This window comes from Panthera tigris, chromosome D3 (genome assembly GCF_018350195.1).
Source record: "Panthera tigris isolate Pti1 chromosome D3, P.tigris_Pti1_mat1.1, whole genome shotgun sequence".
Lineage (NCBI taxonomy): Eukaryota > Metazoa > Chordata > Mammalia > Carnivora > Felidae > Panthera > Panthera tigris.
Window position 1 is genome coordinate 10264626 of NC_056671.1, and position 16682 is coordinate 10281307.

Sequence of the window (16682 nt, forward strand, 5' to 3'; positions counted from 1 at the left end):
CAGGCAGGCCAGAGGAGGGCAGCCAGCAGCCTGCTGAGCCGACGATGTTTTATTTTCACAGGTGGTGTAACCTGTAAGTGATTGTGTGGGGGGTGCGTCCTGGCACCAGCCCGGGGGACTCCATCCTGAGCTTGTCTCAGAGTAGGCAAAGAAGGGAAGAGGGTTTGTTCAGGTTCTGGGGAAAGACTCCAGTTTCCGGCTTCGGATCTGTTCCAGAGCAGACCAAACCCCGATCTAGTTTCTTTATCTGAGATCCTGATGGGATAAGCCTGCACCAACCTGTTAGTGAGTGGGAAGTTGAGGTTTCTTGTAACCGAATCCAGAAACTCACATTTAATTTTAAAATGCCTTTGCTGCTGATCTGTGGCCCATCAAAAGGAGATTTCTCTTTGCTTTCTGCTTTGATTACATCTATCTTTCTGGAAGTGAATGTCCTTATTTTTAGCATCTTCACTATTATCCCAGGGGCCACTTCAGTCTTCTGTACCCCCAAGGATTTCTCTGTAGGTTCTTGTTCTCGGTGGTGGGAGGAATAAAACATCAGCCCCGGAGACTGGCAAGCCTGAAATGGAGGCAGGGCCCACTCAGTGATTATCTCCGGCCCCGGAGCCAAGTGGGGACGCCAGAATCCTGGGACCTGTGCCTGCTCAGGTAGAGCGTGTGAGGCAGCGGGGGTGGGCTGTTCAGTGGTTAGTGTCAAAGACTCGGTCCGCCAAATCCCACGCTTCTGAGGAGGAAGTTGCCTTAGCTTCCTCCCCAGGAAGCCTCAAGTGCGATGATTGACGTGAAGAGATTTGGTTCAGATGAGGAGCCGCAAGGTCTGGCCACGGGTGAAATTTAAAATATTGAACTTCGGCAATCACTGGGCAAACCGGGCAATGGCTGGGGCCCTGGAGTGGGGGTTCCCTAGTGTGCTGAGTGTTAACCCTTTAATTGCTGGATTATGGAGAGGTTTAGGGGGGAACTGGGAAAGTATCAGGGGAGCCACAGGGGCCTCAGTGCAACATCACCATGTAGTACAGGAGTATTTCAGTGTTTTAACAACCGGTTCAGCCAGGCAGAACATGGATGCTAGCCCAGCTGAGGTAGCTGGGACTGGGTTTTTTAACATGTGGGTGCTTTGAAAACATCTCCTTGCTGCTTCTCAGCCTTATTTCCTTGGGGGTGGCTAACATCCAAAAGGCTGCCCTCCCTCCTCCCCCATCACATTTGAAATGGTGCATTGTGGTGCACCAGGGAAAGGGAGACAGAAGCTTCTGGAAAGAGGCTTGGACTTGGACCAGGAGACCTGGGTTCCAGTCCCAGCTCTGCCTCCCCTGTCTGGGCCTCAGTTTCCCTGTATGTGCAATGAGGCACCTGGTCTAGGTGACTCCAGAGCTCCTTCCAGCTCCTTCCAGCTCTGTGGCTGTGTATTAGGAGTGTATGTGCAGGCTGGCTTCTAGGAGGGGTTTGCGCTGTGTTTGGGAATTTATCACATGTGTCAAGGAGGTCCTGTTTGGGGTGAGCCGGGATGGGGGTCTCTTGTGAGAACTTCACTAGGTTCCTAGAATCTTGGGCTCAGCTGGAGAGGAGTCTGCTTTATTTGTGGCCTCAGATATGTAGACATACAGGTATTACAGCGTTTGAAGGCTCTGTAGAGACTTATTCCAGGGGTGGCAGCCAGGACCCCTTTGAGAGCCTCCACTCAGAAAAGATGCAGATTCCCACAAACACACAACACCCGGGGATCCGTGGAGCCTCCCTAATGCCCGCCTGAGCACCTCAGGTTTGGAATCTCTGATCTAGTCTAACCCCTTCAAGGGGGCCCAGAGAGGAAAAGTGGCTTGTCTAAGACCACACAGGAAATCACGGCAGAGCAACATAGAAATCGACCATCATGAAGACAAGACATCATCCCTTTACTCCCAGCTCTGGCAGCCCCTACTCGCTTCGCCCGGCCGGATGTGGAGGGAGGACGTTCTGTGGTGCCTCTCTAGGCACTAGCCTGTGCGGGTGATTGGGAAGCAGAGCTGTGGAGACAAACGCAGACATTGCCTTTCTCGCTGGGGGGGAGAGAGGCAGCAGCTAGAGATTCTGCAGTTCCAAAACGTGGCCCAGGAAGTCACTCTCCCCAGCTTGCTCTGCCTGGAAAGGTATACCGCTCATATACATCCTGGCTACCTGTCCGAGGCTGTGAGTTCTTGACAGGTTGGCTGCTCTGGGCGTTTGCGTGTAAGATGTGGTATTTACTCTTTATTTACCGCCCCCCTCCCCGCCATGCTGGTCATAGAGAGTGGGTGACTTTCTAAGAAGAACCACAATGACATATGGTCCTGTCTTCTGCTCTTTATCCCCTTTGAGTGGGGAGCTGGTCATAAATGCAGACGAATCAAGCAAACGGTGTGGTAGATTTCTGTTAAGTGCTGTGGCTGTAACCTGGGATAAAAATAAATCCAGGACCCAGTCGTGGTAGGCTGGAGCCAACGAGCTTAAATGATTCAGCTGCCACCCAGGATGGAGAGCCCTGCTGTGCTGGGACTGTGAAGGAAGCACCACAGAAATAGGCCCCTCTCCTTCCTGTTCCCCACCCCGCTCCGCCTCCTTAACTAGCTGTCTGAGGGGCTGCAGGGTGGGACTCTGGGAGAAGCCACGACCTGAGTTCGAATTCTGACTCCCAGTGCTTCCTTGCTGTGTGACTTCAGGCAAGACCCTTAACCTCTCTGAGCCTCGGTTTCCCCAGATAAGTATGTTAAGGTTGTACAGCATGGTGGCCAAGAGTGTGGGCTCTGAAAATAGACCCCTTGGGTTTTGATCCTTCTAGTTGGGTCACTACACTTCCCCGAGGCTCAGTTTTCCACTTGTAAAGTGAGGATACTTAAGGAAATGCAAAACCGTGGAAAGTTAATGCTTGCAAAGTACTTAGTACTGAGCCCGGGAGGAGTAAGTAAGTAGGCAACATACGTTAGCAACAGGGGTGATGGCGGTGAAGTCACCTCTGACTGGAACAGGATGGGGGTGAGATAGAGGAAGGTGAATCCTGTGAGCCAGTTGTGCAGCTCTGGGGCCCTGGGGGAATGAAGACAGGGCTTGGAAACAGGACACTTCCAGTCCCGCTTATTCCCTGTGTGGTTTTTGTGCAGTTTCCAGTGGCTCCCGGGACCTCAGTTTCTTCATCTGTGAAATGGGCATAATGACCTCCTTTCCTTAACGCCTGTGAAGCCCTGAGGAAACAGGCCCTGTGAGTGTGGTGGTCGGGCCCCGGAGGAGGGGGTCTGGGAGGAGAATACACATACTGACTACTCTGTCTTTTGTTTCTTCAAATCCTCGGGAGGTTTTTGCTGAATCATTCCAACTCACCAGCTCAGAGCCCGTGAATCTTTCCTAGGAGAACTGAGCTTCCCCTTGCTTCCCTGCCATGGTGCTCCTGCATAGGGCTCCGGAGGCACCATAGGCCAAATCCCTAAGGGCCAAGGCTGTGCAGCATCTCAGCGTTTAAAGTCAAGGTTAGCATACAGCAGCTGTTCAGCAGTGACTTGCACAGAGGCATGCATGCATGAATAAATGAATGAAACCTTAGTTGGATGACTAGGGGACGGATCAATTTGAGGAGGTATCTTTGGCCCACGGTCCAAGCCAGAGGTCCGCATACAGTAGGCACTTAGTGTGTGCTGATTATGATGAGTCATTGGTGCAGAGTTTAGACTTTGGCTTTCATCTCAGATCGGCTACAGGCAAAGGACGGGCCTCTCTGTCTCCTCCTGACGGAGTATCATCGACGCTTAGTCTAGTGCTGTCCATTTATTGAGTGCTTACAGTATGCCTGGCACCATGGTGGGTATTGGGAAAAAAATGGTAACAAAGACACAATGTCTTTTGGGACTTAGATTAAGTAAGTGGCTGCCTACAAAATGTAAACTTGGTGGGGGGGTGGTACAGAGAGACGGCTTCCTTAGTCACCCTTTTTGGGGTGTTTTCACTCAGCTAAATGACATCCGAAATTCCATCATTTAAGTTTCTGGGGTTTTTTGTTTTTTGTTTTTTGTTTTTGTCTCAGGCCTTTGCTCTTAGACAAAAAGCAGATGCCTGGGATGGGATAACACATCCAGCCTTCTTCGTCGTGTATACTTTACTGAAGATGAGTTGGAAATATCCCTTCCAAAAAGGGAGGGGGGAGCTTTTTTGGGGTGGGGAGTGGAGCCTGAGGGTAAAAGAAGGGGGCAAAAGGCAGGAAAGGCAAATGTTGCTGGATTCACCTTCTGCTGGGGTTAGAAAGCTCTTGATGCCCAAGAGAATCCAAGGGAGATTCCTGGGGGCACCTTGGACCCGCTCCATCAGAAACTCTGAGCGCAGGGCCTTGAGACGTGTGTTTGCACAAGCCTCCGCCTGCTATAGATAAAGGGGTGGTTTTGAAATGCGGAACACTGTTACAGGTGGGAGTTACAACAGTTCTGGGGTGTTGCAAGCCTCAGACCTTCTCCCAAGGCCCCCTCCCAACACGGCTCACCATCCCCCGAGGGGCTGAACAGGGTGCTATTCAGGCCTCTTGCCTCCCCAGCACCCACCATGTCCTTTCTGCCACTGAATCCCTGTTTCCCATAGAAGCACGAGCCTGATCTCGCCGTGTTGACCCCATTCCCTGCTAACCTCTGAGCACCCCAGTGGGGCACTTCTTTCTCAGGCAGGAAGGACCCAGGGGCTTAGGTTATCAGATGGCTTAGTGGCCAGGTAGCAGCGACCAGCCAGCCTGCTAGCCTGGCCAGGCCTTTGGGGTTTGAGAGAACAGAGTTGGTTCTCAGCCCAACTGGCCTTCCGTCTGGGCCAGGGAAGTGTGGGGGGTGCAGCACCAAGGCACCAGGCTGCCGTATGCGATGGCACCGTGGTTTCCTCGAAGTAATTGTCTTGCTGTCATTAGTTTTAATGACATAACGCATGCTTAAATCTCATTGTAATGGAGCCGTGTCAGCCCCCGGCTCAGTAATCCAGTTAGGGAGCAAGATGACATATGCCCCCGGAAGCTGGGGTTTTGCCCACCCCTCTGCTATTAATCAACGCGAGGAAAACCATCCGGCAGCATCGTCATGATGTGTGCTTTGTGAAGGGTTTATTTGGAGAGCAGAGGGGGAGAGTCTCCTCGTCTCTCAATATAATCTGAGTGAGTTCATTCAGTTGCCTATTTCTTTCTTTTTTTTTCTCTTCCTTTCTTTCCTTTTTTTTCCCTCTTTAATGCACCTACACAGTGACAGGCAGCGACTTGTGAATGGAAGCAGCTTTCAGTAGAGAACAGATTATGTAAGCGGGTGCTGGTGCCAGCCATCGATGGCGGGTGGCATGCCGGGGCTGCTGAGAGGAGAAATGATTTCTCCAAGTTTATCGGGAGGCCTTCCACGCGACATGCTGCCGAAGAAGCATCTGTGTGGTGCATTCTGTCCCTCCACCTGCCCCTTGTCCCCGGCCTCCTCTACCTGTCGGCTTTTTCCTCCGTCACTGTAGCGTCGCCGTGTCCCCAGGTGCCTCTCTCTCTAGATTTCTCTCCCCTTTTCACCTGCCCTGTCCCCTCGCCCATCTGTTCCACCCTTTTAAAATCCTCTTTCTTTGTCCCATCTCTCCGGTCTCCCTGCCTGTCTCTCTCCCTCTTCTCCCCACTCTCTTGCTCTCTTCCTCTCCTCATTCCTGCCCTGCCCCATCCCATCTGTGCAGATATATCGAGTGGCTTGGGAGGGGAAAGCATTTGTGAGTCCCCAAGGCCCCAGGTAGGGTGACCAGCCATCCAGTTTGCCTGGGACAGAGAGGATTCTGGGCATGCCAGACTCTCTGTGTGTTCAAACTGGAAGAGGCTCGGGCAAACCAGGACAAGTAGGTCCTTTTACCTCTATGTCAAATGCTTGGAATCTTGTAGAACTCTCCAAGACCAGAGACGTGGCTTTCAGGGGGGGAGGGGCCATGGGAGGGGCAGTCACCTGCTCTCCTGCTCAGGGGGAGGGACACCGTGGTTTCTGGAGCCCTCCCCAGCCTTGGCATTCACTGCGTGGCTCTGGGGCGTGAAGGTGACCTGGGTCTGCAGAGCCAATGGTCAGTCAAGGGCAGGGGGCTGGCTCCCTCCTCCCTCCCCTCCCCTTCCCCCGGCAAGACTGACCACCCAGCCAGTTATTCGCTCATTTGTCACAAGAGGGGATCCAGTGAGAGATTGTAGACGGTCCTATGCCAGATGTTCTCCCTCTTGAGCCTATGCCAGAATCCCCTGAAGGACTATTAAGGCAGTTTCTGATTCTACTGGGGCTGGTACGGGGCCCAAGAATTTGCGTGCCTAACACATCATTCCCAACGACGTGGTTGCTGCTGCTCCAGGAACCCCACTTTGAGAACCGCTGGTTTCTACCAATTCAGTCCCAAATATGTGTTGTTTACTACCATGTGCCAGGCAGTGCTGTTGGCCCTGAGGATTCAGCAGTGAGTGAGACATAATTCTCTGCCCTGCTAGAGCTTACGGTCTAGTTGGGGGACAAAGCCAATGAATACATCAACAAGATGATTTCAGCAAACAGTATGACAAGGTACAGAAAGACAAGTCGTGGGCAGGGGGAAGAAAGTTAATTTTGTTATAAAAAAAGGATGGCCAGGGGACACTTCCAGAGATGGTAACATTTGGATTGAAAGTTGAGTTTCTAGAAGGAGCCAGAACAATTCAGGCCAGGGGAACAGAAGTGCAGAGGCAGAGACAACTGTGGTGGAAAGTGAGGGGACGAGGTGGGCCGGGGGCCGGGGGCTGGGGGGCCGGGGGGCCGGGGAGCCGGGGGCCGGGGGGCCGGGGAGCCGGGTCATGCAGGACCTGCCCGTGTAGGCAAGGAGTCTGGATTTGATTTTCTCTGGGGGGAGGATTCTAATCAGGAAAGTGCCATGATCTAATTTATAACCTTGGTAATGATTGCTTTGGTTTCTTAGTGGAAAAAGGACTGCAGGAGGCAGGGGTGGAAGACAGGAGACCAGGGCGGGGACCAGTGACAGGGCCGCAGACCACGTGGTGGCAGGGAAGGAGGTGGTCAGATTCTAGTATGTTTATTTTGCAGTAGCACAGACAGGTCTTACTGACGGATCACATGTGGGTTGAGGGAGGAGCCAGGGCCCACTCCTGGGGACACAGGACCTGTTCTTGGCATTGGTGCAGCCATTGAGATTCTGGGGATGAGGAGAGGGGCCTTGGCTGCCACCAGGGGCCAGTGGATTAAGAAGCAAGACTGACAGCGTGTGCGAAGTGAGGGGGGCCTTTCAGGGAGATCGCCAATGCCCATTCCGTGCTTGGTAAAATGCACCACCCCTCTCTCCCCAGAGGAAAAGGCAGCAGCTCAGAATTTTTTTTTTTCTTCCACGAGCAGTGGCTCGATTAATCTGCCAGGGGCCAAGCAACATACTGGGACTTGGCAAAGGTGATACAGCCCCCGAAAGTGGCTGCTGCTGCCGTGTCGGGCAGGGATGTCTGGCCAAGTACTTCTCCCAAAGGTCTGAGGGGCGGGGGGGCTTGTGGGAAGGGCTGCTGGGTAGGAAGAAAGACAAGAGCTCCTGGCATCTGATCATCAGATGTCCTGTTGTTCACCAGGGCTGCCCGGCCCTGGCCAGAGGGAGTCATCAGCACTGGCTTGTCCCAGAAGCCAAAAACAAGACGATTCAGCCCTGGAGGGAACATTCAGACTGATGACAGGCCTCCTGTGCCTCTCAGAAAGAGACCTGCTGCTGTTTCTTTAGGTTTGTTTTTTTCCCTTGGGAGGGTTTATCTGGCTCGGGCAGGCCTAGTATTATTGGTGTCTTACCTGCAGAGGGGTCTGGACGCGTGTCCACTTCCGGACAGCACATGCCTCTTTGGAGAGCAATCCCCAGGGAAAAATCAATAGTGCTCGCGTGCTGGTGACCGGGAGGGGGCTTTGCTTCTGATTATAGTGAGAGGAGAGCTGGCCTCATTTGTAGCCTCTCAGTTTTCCACAGAGAACTCATCTGCTCTGTAGATTAGCGTGGAATTTTTGTTGTAGCCCAGGCGCTGAGAATGGAGTTCTTTTTCTCTCTCATTTCCTAGCACATGACCACTGTTGATCCCTAAAGGTTTCTGTCTCAATTTTTCACTACTTATTCTCTTTGTCCTCATATGCCATCGCCCCCCCCCCCGCCCCCGATCACAGGCAGCCCTTCTATTCCATTTAATGGACTACTCTTTTGTTTGTATGTACACCTTCAAAATATGCAGTAATTTTTTTTAATGTTTATTTGTTTTTGAGAGAAAGGGAGCATGAGCAGGGGAGGGGCAGAGAGAGACAGGGAGACACAGAACTTGAAGCAGGCTCCAGGCTCCATGCTGTCAGCACAGAGCCGGACGCAGGGCTCGAACCCACGAGCTGTGAGATCATGACCTGAGCTGAAGTCAGACGCTTAACTTACTGAGTCATCCAGGTGCCCCAAAATATGCATTTTTAACTTATATAAATGGTATGGTTCTATAAATTTCATTGTTGCCCACTTTTTTTTCACTTAGCACTGTGTTTTTAAGATCCTTCCATGTTGCAAAACGTGCATCTAATCCTTTGTTTCTAATTGTTACATGCTCCAAAGCATAAATACCCCACATCTTACCCATTCTCTTACATTAATTCCAGTTAACCTGGAATATTCCTGGGACTTTCCTGCACTAACCCTCTGGGATTCGGGACACGGAGACTTATTTTAATAGAGATTTAATAGTCATTTGGGAGGTGTAGGGAGATGCTTCACTGTTTAGCTTTTGATTGTTTGCTCAACAAACACTGAGCATCCACTCATGGTGCCCGTGGGTATGGAGAGCGAGACAGTGGTCAAGTTGGTGGGGTTTGGAGGCAGGCAGATCTGGGTCTGAATCAGACCGTGATACCCACCAATGGCTGTGTGCCCTTTGGCAAAGTGACTTTGCGTCTCTGAACCTCAGTTTCTTCTGTAAAATGGGGAGAATGATGCTATTCATTTTATAAGGTTATTGAAAGTGAAGTAGATGATAATATGTCATCGCTTTGTGTAATAAAACTTTTTAATGTTTATTTTATTTTTGAGAGAGAGAGAGAGAGAGACAGAGTGTGAGCATGGGTGGGGCAGACAGAGAGGGAGACACAGAATCTGAAGCAGGCTTCAGGCTCCGAGCCGTCAGCACAGAGCCTGATACGGGGCTCGAGCTCACGAACTGTGATATCATGACTTGAGCTGAAGCCGGACGCTTAACTGACTATGCCACCCAGGTGCCCCTGTGTAATAAAACTTTTTAAAATGGCACCCTGCGAGGGGAGTTGCATAAGTAGATGTTTATATCCTTTCCATGTTCTGCTGGATCTGTGTCAGTGTGTGTGTGTGTGTGTGTGTGTGTGTGTGTGTGTGTGTGTGTGTGCGTGTGTGTGTGTTTTGGGGCGTGGTTTCCTGGCTGAGGCCAAGACAGTGTCTGCCCTGTGGAACAGTTATTTCCCCCTCTATGTGGAGAGACCCTGATCCCTTCTAGCGTCAGCCACACGAGCTGCCTCTGTGCATTCCCCAGGACTGGGGTTTCTACTCAAACACTGACGTGGCCTCTGGAAACAGACTGGTGGCAGCAGAAAGGCTCATGTTGGTCCTGAGCACGCTCAGAGGCTAAAACACCCTAGAAACCAGTAGTGGGAGTCTTCAAGTGGCTGGAGAGGCCCCCGGAAGAGTCCAAGGCCCTGGGACCGAGTAGACTCCAGCTCTGGGACATTCTCCCTCTGGTCGTCATGGCAGCAAGTCTGGGATGGAACCCTTCATCCCAATGGGGCACCACAAGGCTGTCATTTCTTGTTGACAGACTGCAGGGTGGCCTCAGGTCTCTACCGCAGGGTGGTCTCTGATGCCCTGGGGAGGCTCCCCACCTGCTTTTAACATTCCGTCATCCTCTTGCTAAAAAGACCCGTGAGCTAAGAGTATCCAGCTAGGTTCGAATCCCAGCTATGCCACATAGTGGTTGTAGCCCAGAGCTGCATGGTCATACGGGAAGTGAATGAATTGGAGCCTCGTCCACCAAGTCACAGAGCAGTCACGGGGGGCTCGACCTTGCGATCTGCCCTTACATAAGTGATCGCCCGTAACCCTCAGAGGGCTTGTGAAGGAGGCATTGTTACCATGCCCATTTTGCAGACCAGAACTCCGAGGCTACAGGGGACAGAGAGTTCTCAGTTCCCCAAATTCTTGCTGCCCGTCAAGAGTCGATTCAGGGATTCCAGCCCTGATCTTTTGGACACCAAAGTCGAATACTGAATTTTCATAACCAGGAAGTGAGCCTCCCAGGGCCTCGTTCTTCTGCTCTGCAAAATAAGATAATAACCAATCACCACTTATTGTTTGGAGTTGTGAAATTCGAGCAGCTTGGAATTTCTTTCTTTGATGTGAAGCTCTGCTGACGTGGATTGTCTAGTCTTCAGATCCTCCTGGCTTGGATCTTGACGTTAAGCAGGAAGGTCCTTCTGCTGAAGGATCGGGGGGCGGGGAGGGGGGGGCGACACTGATCAGCAGGGGGCAGTATTCAGTGATTAGGAGCACAGCCGTCGCCTCCAGAATTCCTTGCAATTCGGTCTGTGCTACTCGGCAGCCTGTGACCTCGGGCAAGTTATTCGGCCTCCCTGGCCTCAGTTTACCCACCCGTGAGACGGGAATAATGCGCCTCCCTCACAGGGACGCTGTGAGGATTCTATCAGGTAATTCATATACCTGCTCCACTGCATAGACGTCCCCTGCTTATTATTACATGGAACTTTAAAAAAATGTTTATTTGTTTTTGAGAGAGAGACAGAGTGTGAGCAGGGGAGGGGCGGAGAGAGAGGGAGACACAGGATCCGAAGCAGGCTCCAGGCTCCCAGCTGTCAGCACAGAGCCCGATGCGGGGCTCGAACTCACGAACCGCGAGATCATGACCCGAGCCGAAGTCAGAAGCTCAACTAACTTAGCCATCCCCGCACCCTTGGAACTTTTTTTTTTAAGTTACTTCTAGAGTCAAGGTTTATTATATAAAATTATATATGGTTTTATATGTTTGTTATATAAAATTGTCTAAAAATGTTTATTATATCAAATAATCAATTAAATGTTTTTTCTGCTGCTGATACATAGTTAGAAAATAATTAACAAACCAAACAAATAGACAAAGTTTTGTGACTTCAGCAAAACTCATCTACCGCAAATACTTTTTGTCGAAGAACAGGAAAAGGGAGAGATACCATTTGGAGTTGCCTTGGTGGTTGAGAAGTTTAGGAAGAATTTACCTGAACTATTTTGTTATGCAAAATAAAACAAATTGAGGGAGAGAGAATGAGAGACACCTGCCAGTGTGAAAAACAGTTTGGATAGAAGGTGAATTTCTGAGGCCTGTTGGTTGGGAGGAACCCTTGCCTTCTGTTTGGTCTCGTAACCAAACACTGGAAAGCATTTGCCAGGCACTGTACTCAGTGCTAGAATAGAGTAGAAAACAGTTTTGATTTGGTCCTTTCTCTTGAGGAGGTAGATATGAATCAGTAATCATGCATATGGAGATATATTATCTATATGTAATAATATAGATATAGATAATATATTATTACATATAGATAATATATATGCTATTATATCTAGATATATTATAACATGTTTTTATGTTTATTATGTAAAATTATATTAAAATGCTTATCATAAAAAATTTAATTATATATCATTAAAACCCGAGACAAGGGATTCCAAAGAGGGGAGAACATATTTATGAGAGAGTCTCATAAAGAAATCTGACCTAAGCTGGGAGGGCTTCCCTGAGGGAGTGACATTTGCCCTGAGAGCAGCTGAAGGCTGAGTAGGAGTTTATGAGTAAAGAAAAGAGAGCAGAACAGTTGTGGCGTGAGAACAGCACGTGGAAAGGCCCTGAGGTGGCATTCAAGGATCTGAAAGAAAGCCAGCGTGGTCGGAGCACAAGGTTGAGGGGAGCCCAGTGTGAGATGAAGTCAGTGTGCAGGGCCGTGGTGTGGCCACTTGTCTTTACTCTGAGAGCAGTTCTGAGGGAAGTTCTGTTTTCACAGGCAGGTGACCTGATCGGATCAGTTTTGTAGAGACCTCCCTAGCGGCTGTGCGGGATTCACATCCAGGGGAGGACTTGGGGTCTTTTGACAGACTCTAAGCTGACAACAGAGAGCCTCGCTATTGGCCGAACCCCCTGTGCCCCACCCTCTTCACAGCACCTACTTCCTGGAAGCAGGGAGGGCAGTGTGACCCCAACCAGGGAGAGGTTTTGTTCTGCAGTGAATCATGGTGATTTTCTCCTGAAAATCTGGAGAGACGAGCTAGGGACAGTTGGCAATCCACCTGGGTTTAAATCCCAGCTCTGCTGCTGTGTGACTTTAGCAAGTTACTAAAAAAAAAAAAAAAAAAAAAAAAAAAAAAAAAAAAAAAAAATCTCCCCGTGCCTCAGTTTTCTCATCTGGAAAATGGGGACAGCAATAACGTCGACCTCACTGGATTTTCTTGGGGATTTAACAGGTCAATATGTACATAGTCTTTGTTTGGAACAGGCGTAGCATAGGAGGGATGCTCGATAAACATTAGCTAGTACCATTTTTATGTTGATGATCAAGGTGATGATAATGAAATCTCAGGGCTCAACATTCTAGAAGGGATCCTGTTAATCCTTTCCACCCTCTGCCTATTGCTTCACCTTCTACGGGTCTTTTCTTCAGACATCACCTTCTCAGAGAGGCCTTTTCTGATCATCTTATTTAAAAGTGCACCCCCATGCCAGAATCCTACTTCCTCCTTGTCTGTTTCATATTTCCAGCACTTAGTATCATATGACACACTATCTTACTATATTACTTACTAATTTTGGTTTTTTTTAAGTTCATTTATTTATTTTGAGAGAGAGAGAGCTCAGGAGGGGCAGAGAGAGAGAGAGAGAGAGAGAGAGGGGATCCCAAGCAGACTTCGCACTGCCAGCGGAGAGCCTGACGTGGGGCCTGAACCCATGAACCATGAGATCATGACCTGAGTCAAAACCAAGAATCAGATGCTTAATCGACCGAGCCACCCAGGAAGCCTTTTTGTTTCTTTTTTTTTTTAAGTTTATTTATACATAAATTATTTATTTTGTTGTTGTCTATCTCCCCACTGGAACACCAGCTCCAACAGAATAGGAATGTTTGACTGTTTTAGTTACCACTCTGTGCTCAGGGTACTGTATCCCAGAGCATCGGGCACACAGTAGGTGCTCAGTAAGTATTTGCTGGATAAATGAAGGCTGACAGTGTCCATCTAATGCTCCCTGCTCTTGTTCAAAACCTGACCCACTCCCCAGGCTGCTGTAACTCACCTAACGGTTCATTGAACAGCAAAAGCAGCAGCAGAAAAAAAAAAAAAATCCAAAAATCCCGAGCCCTAGAAGGGGTGGGGGGTGGACAGGGAAGGTGTTGAGGCACCAGAGATTTCTGTGACAGGGAAAAAAGTGAAGGTCTTTTATAAAACCAGCTCTGCAGCCTGCTCTTTTTAACCTGATTAATCGCATTAAGACTTTGTCAATATCCACATTCCCTCAGCCCTGGCCGCGGCAGCTGATGGAAGCAGCCTTATTCAATATTTAAGAAGACCTGCATTGTAGGCAAAGGGTCTGGGCTGCAGGTAGAAGGACAGCCAGCAAATGCTCAGGGACAGTCTCGTAAGCGGTGGATCGTTTCTAAAAGGAGAGAAACAAGAGAAGGAAAAGCCCTAACGCCCTCAGTCTCTCCCTGGCCTTCCCAGATTTCTGATAACATTGACCAGCCCACCCCAGCGTCGTTTGCTCTGACCCAGGGCAAGAGAGTGTTACCCGTGGAAAGAAACCCACAAACCAGGGAGCTTGGTCTCGTGGGTCCCCCTTTGGCTAACGCTGCATAAAGTGGTGGTTTTCAGAGTGTGGTCTCCAGACCAGCAGCATCAGTGGCGCCTGGAACTTACTAGAAATGCAAATTCTCGGGCTCTGTCCCAGACCTCCTGAAACAGACACTCCGGGGCTGGCAATTGAGCATGAGTCCACTTTCAGGAGCCCCCCCCCCCCCGAGGTGACTGATGCACGACCAAGTTTAAGATGTCCTGGCAGGAGGGACGGGGACCTGAAGACAGTATGGAGTGGGGCACATGGTTCTAAGCTCGTGGTTCTCTGTCCTGGCTGCACATTATAATCACCAGGAGGACTTTCAAAAGTATGATGTGGGTCCCCACCACAAGTTTCTTCTAAAGGTGGTTTCTTTGGGATTCTGGAATTTAGCATTTTTTTAACGTTTATTTATTTTGGGGCGCCTGGGTGGCTCAGTTGAGCGTCCAACTTCAGCTCAGGTCATGATCTCACAGCTCATGAGTTCAAGCCCCGCGTCGGGCTCTGTGCTGACAGCTCAGAGCCTGGAGCCTGCTTCGGATTCTGTGTCTCCCGCTCTCTCTGCCCCTCCCCTGCTTGCTCTCTGTCTCTCAAATATAAATAAAAGCATTAGGAAATTTTAAAAAAATAAAGTTTATTTATTAACAGTCTTTTTTTTTTTAATCTTTATTTTTGAGAGAGAGACAGAGCGCAAGCAGGGGAGGAACAGAAAGAGAGGGAGACACAGAATCCAAAGCAGTCTCCAGGCTTCAAGCTGTCAGCACAGAGCCCGATGCGGGGCTCAAACTCACGAATGGTGAGATCATGACCTGAGCCGTAGTCAGACGCTCAACTGACTGAGCCACCCAGGTGCCCCAAGTTTATTTATTTTGAGAGACAGAGACAGAGAGCAAGCAGAGGAGGGGCAGAGAGAGGGACAGACAGAATCCCAAGCAGGCTCTGCACTGTCAGCGCAAAGCCCAGCACGGGGCTCGAACCCACAAACCATGAGATCATGCACTGAGCCGAGATCAAGAGTCAGATGCTTAACCGACTGAGCCGCTCAGGTGCCCGTTGTTTGTTTTTAACTTTATATACTCTGAATACTATAATTCCAGTATACTGGAACTAGTATTTTTACTGCCCCCCAAATCCCTGATTCTAGGGTGCAGCGAGGGACATTCTAAGGCAGCCCACCTGTTCCCTACCATTGTGCCTTTGATGAGTCATCTCACCTCGTGTGTCCTTATTTCTGGCACCCGTGAAGCGGGCCCTTACCCTCCCATGTTCTGTGACTTGCAAGGAAATTGTGAAGCTTGGGAGGGATGCTGGTGTGAAATCTTTGCAGGGCTCCAAGCGCTGTGCCAATGGCAGAGCTGATGAGGGTCTCTGGGGCACTTCTTGCCCATTTCTGCCCGGCTGCCCCAGCCACCCCGCTCAGCATCCTGGGGCCCCGGGGCCGGCTCTGTGCCGGGAACTGTACATGCCTCATTCCACCCGACGCTTCCATCAGCCCTGAGAAGAAGGAACATCGGTAGCCCCCACTCTCCAAACAAAGGAAGTGAGGTGCAGACAGGAACGTGCCCAAGGTTGGCAATTCCCAAGGCTGGCAAGGGGCTGAGCCAAGATGGCACCGGTGAAGTGTCGGGATTTAGCCACTTCGTGCCTCACGGGTCCCTACGCTGAACACAGGTTGGCTTTCTAGGAGGGGTGATTGTTGAGGAGAGGTCCTGAAGATGTCTCCGGAAGCGCCAGGTCAAGTGGCCGTTCATGGGCTGAGCGTCACCCCCTCCCTGTGCCTCTAGATTCAGACCCCGGCTTTGGTTCTGCGTCACGGGGGCTTGGTTTTCTACTCAAGGCTTCCACATCTCCCACTACACCAGGTCCCATGAAGGCTTGTTGGGGACACTTTTGTTTCCTTTCTTGATTTTCATACGGCAGCCTGGCCGTTCAAAACCAGACCGAAAACTCACAGATCGCCGCAAAGCCTCCACCCGTCTTTCAGGGAGAAATGACCTTCACGTTTTCCTTGCTTTCCTCAAGTCTCCTCTCTCAAGAAGAGCTGAAAATCAGGGCCAAGGGGACTCCGTCCTCAAGCTGTGAAAGATGAGGACCCTCCTGCTCCCCCAGATCAGCCCTCATCAGTGACCCGGTTTATTGCAGAAACCGAGCTGGTTTGAGAGGACCCATCGGCAGCCACCGTAGGCCCCGCAAACCTTTCCCCTCTGAGCGTGTGTCGTGGATGCCAGAGATGACAAAGACACTTAGAAACCCATTTGCTCCCAGTCCCGGGTCATTATCTGGTCAGACTCCAGAAGAGCCATGTGCTAGACGATTCCTGTAAGTTTTCCGTCCCTGGTGAATCCCCAAACCAATGTGTTTGCTCCTGGCTGGTTTCCATTCTCCCAGTTCACCCCGTTCTGCTCCGGAAGGGGGGTGGTTGGGGGAACGGGGTCTGAAACGCACCTTGGGCATCTTGTAGGAGAAGCTGGCCAGGAAACAAGCCACAGTGACGGGACTTCGTAGGTCCTTGGTGCTTTTCCTCCCAAATTGCCTCTTGACATCAATTATCTTATTATCTGCCCCTCGCCCCAACCACAGTCTGAAAAAATAAAACAGAAAACAGACCAAACTACTAAGCGTTTGTCCCACTTAATAGTCCCCATTGTAAAAGGAAAAGTGGAAAGCTAGGAGCACTTGCCAATTCGCCTAGTATGTTGCATATATATGTCTAATATATACATATATTATATATATAAACATCTGCATATACACAGGAGATATATCATTACATATGGTGCATGTAATATACTGTTGATTTTACATGTATACACATATGTATGAAAGAGAGAGAGAA

The 16682-nt window shown here is 50.1% G+C and overlaps 1 protein-coding gene across 1 annotated transcript in view; it reads left to right on the top strand.

Moving 5' to 3' along the window:
- Positions 1 to 16682, top strand: part of RPH3A (rabphilin 3A) — a 280825-nt gene that overhangs the window by 179103 nt on the left and 85040 nt on the right. The gene's annotated exons all lie outside the window — the stretch shown is intronic.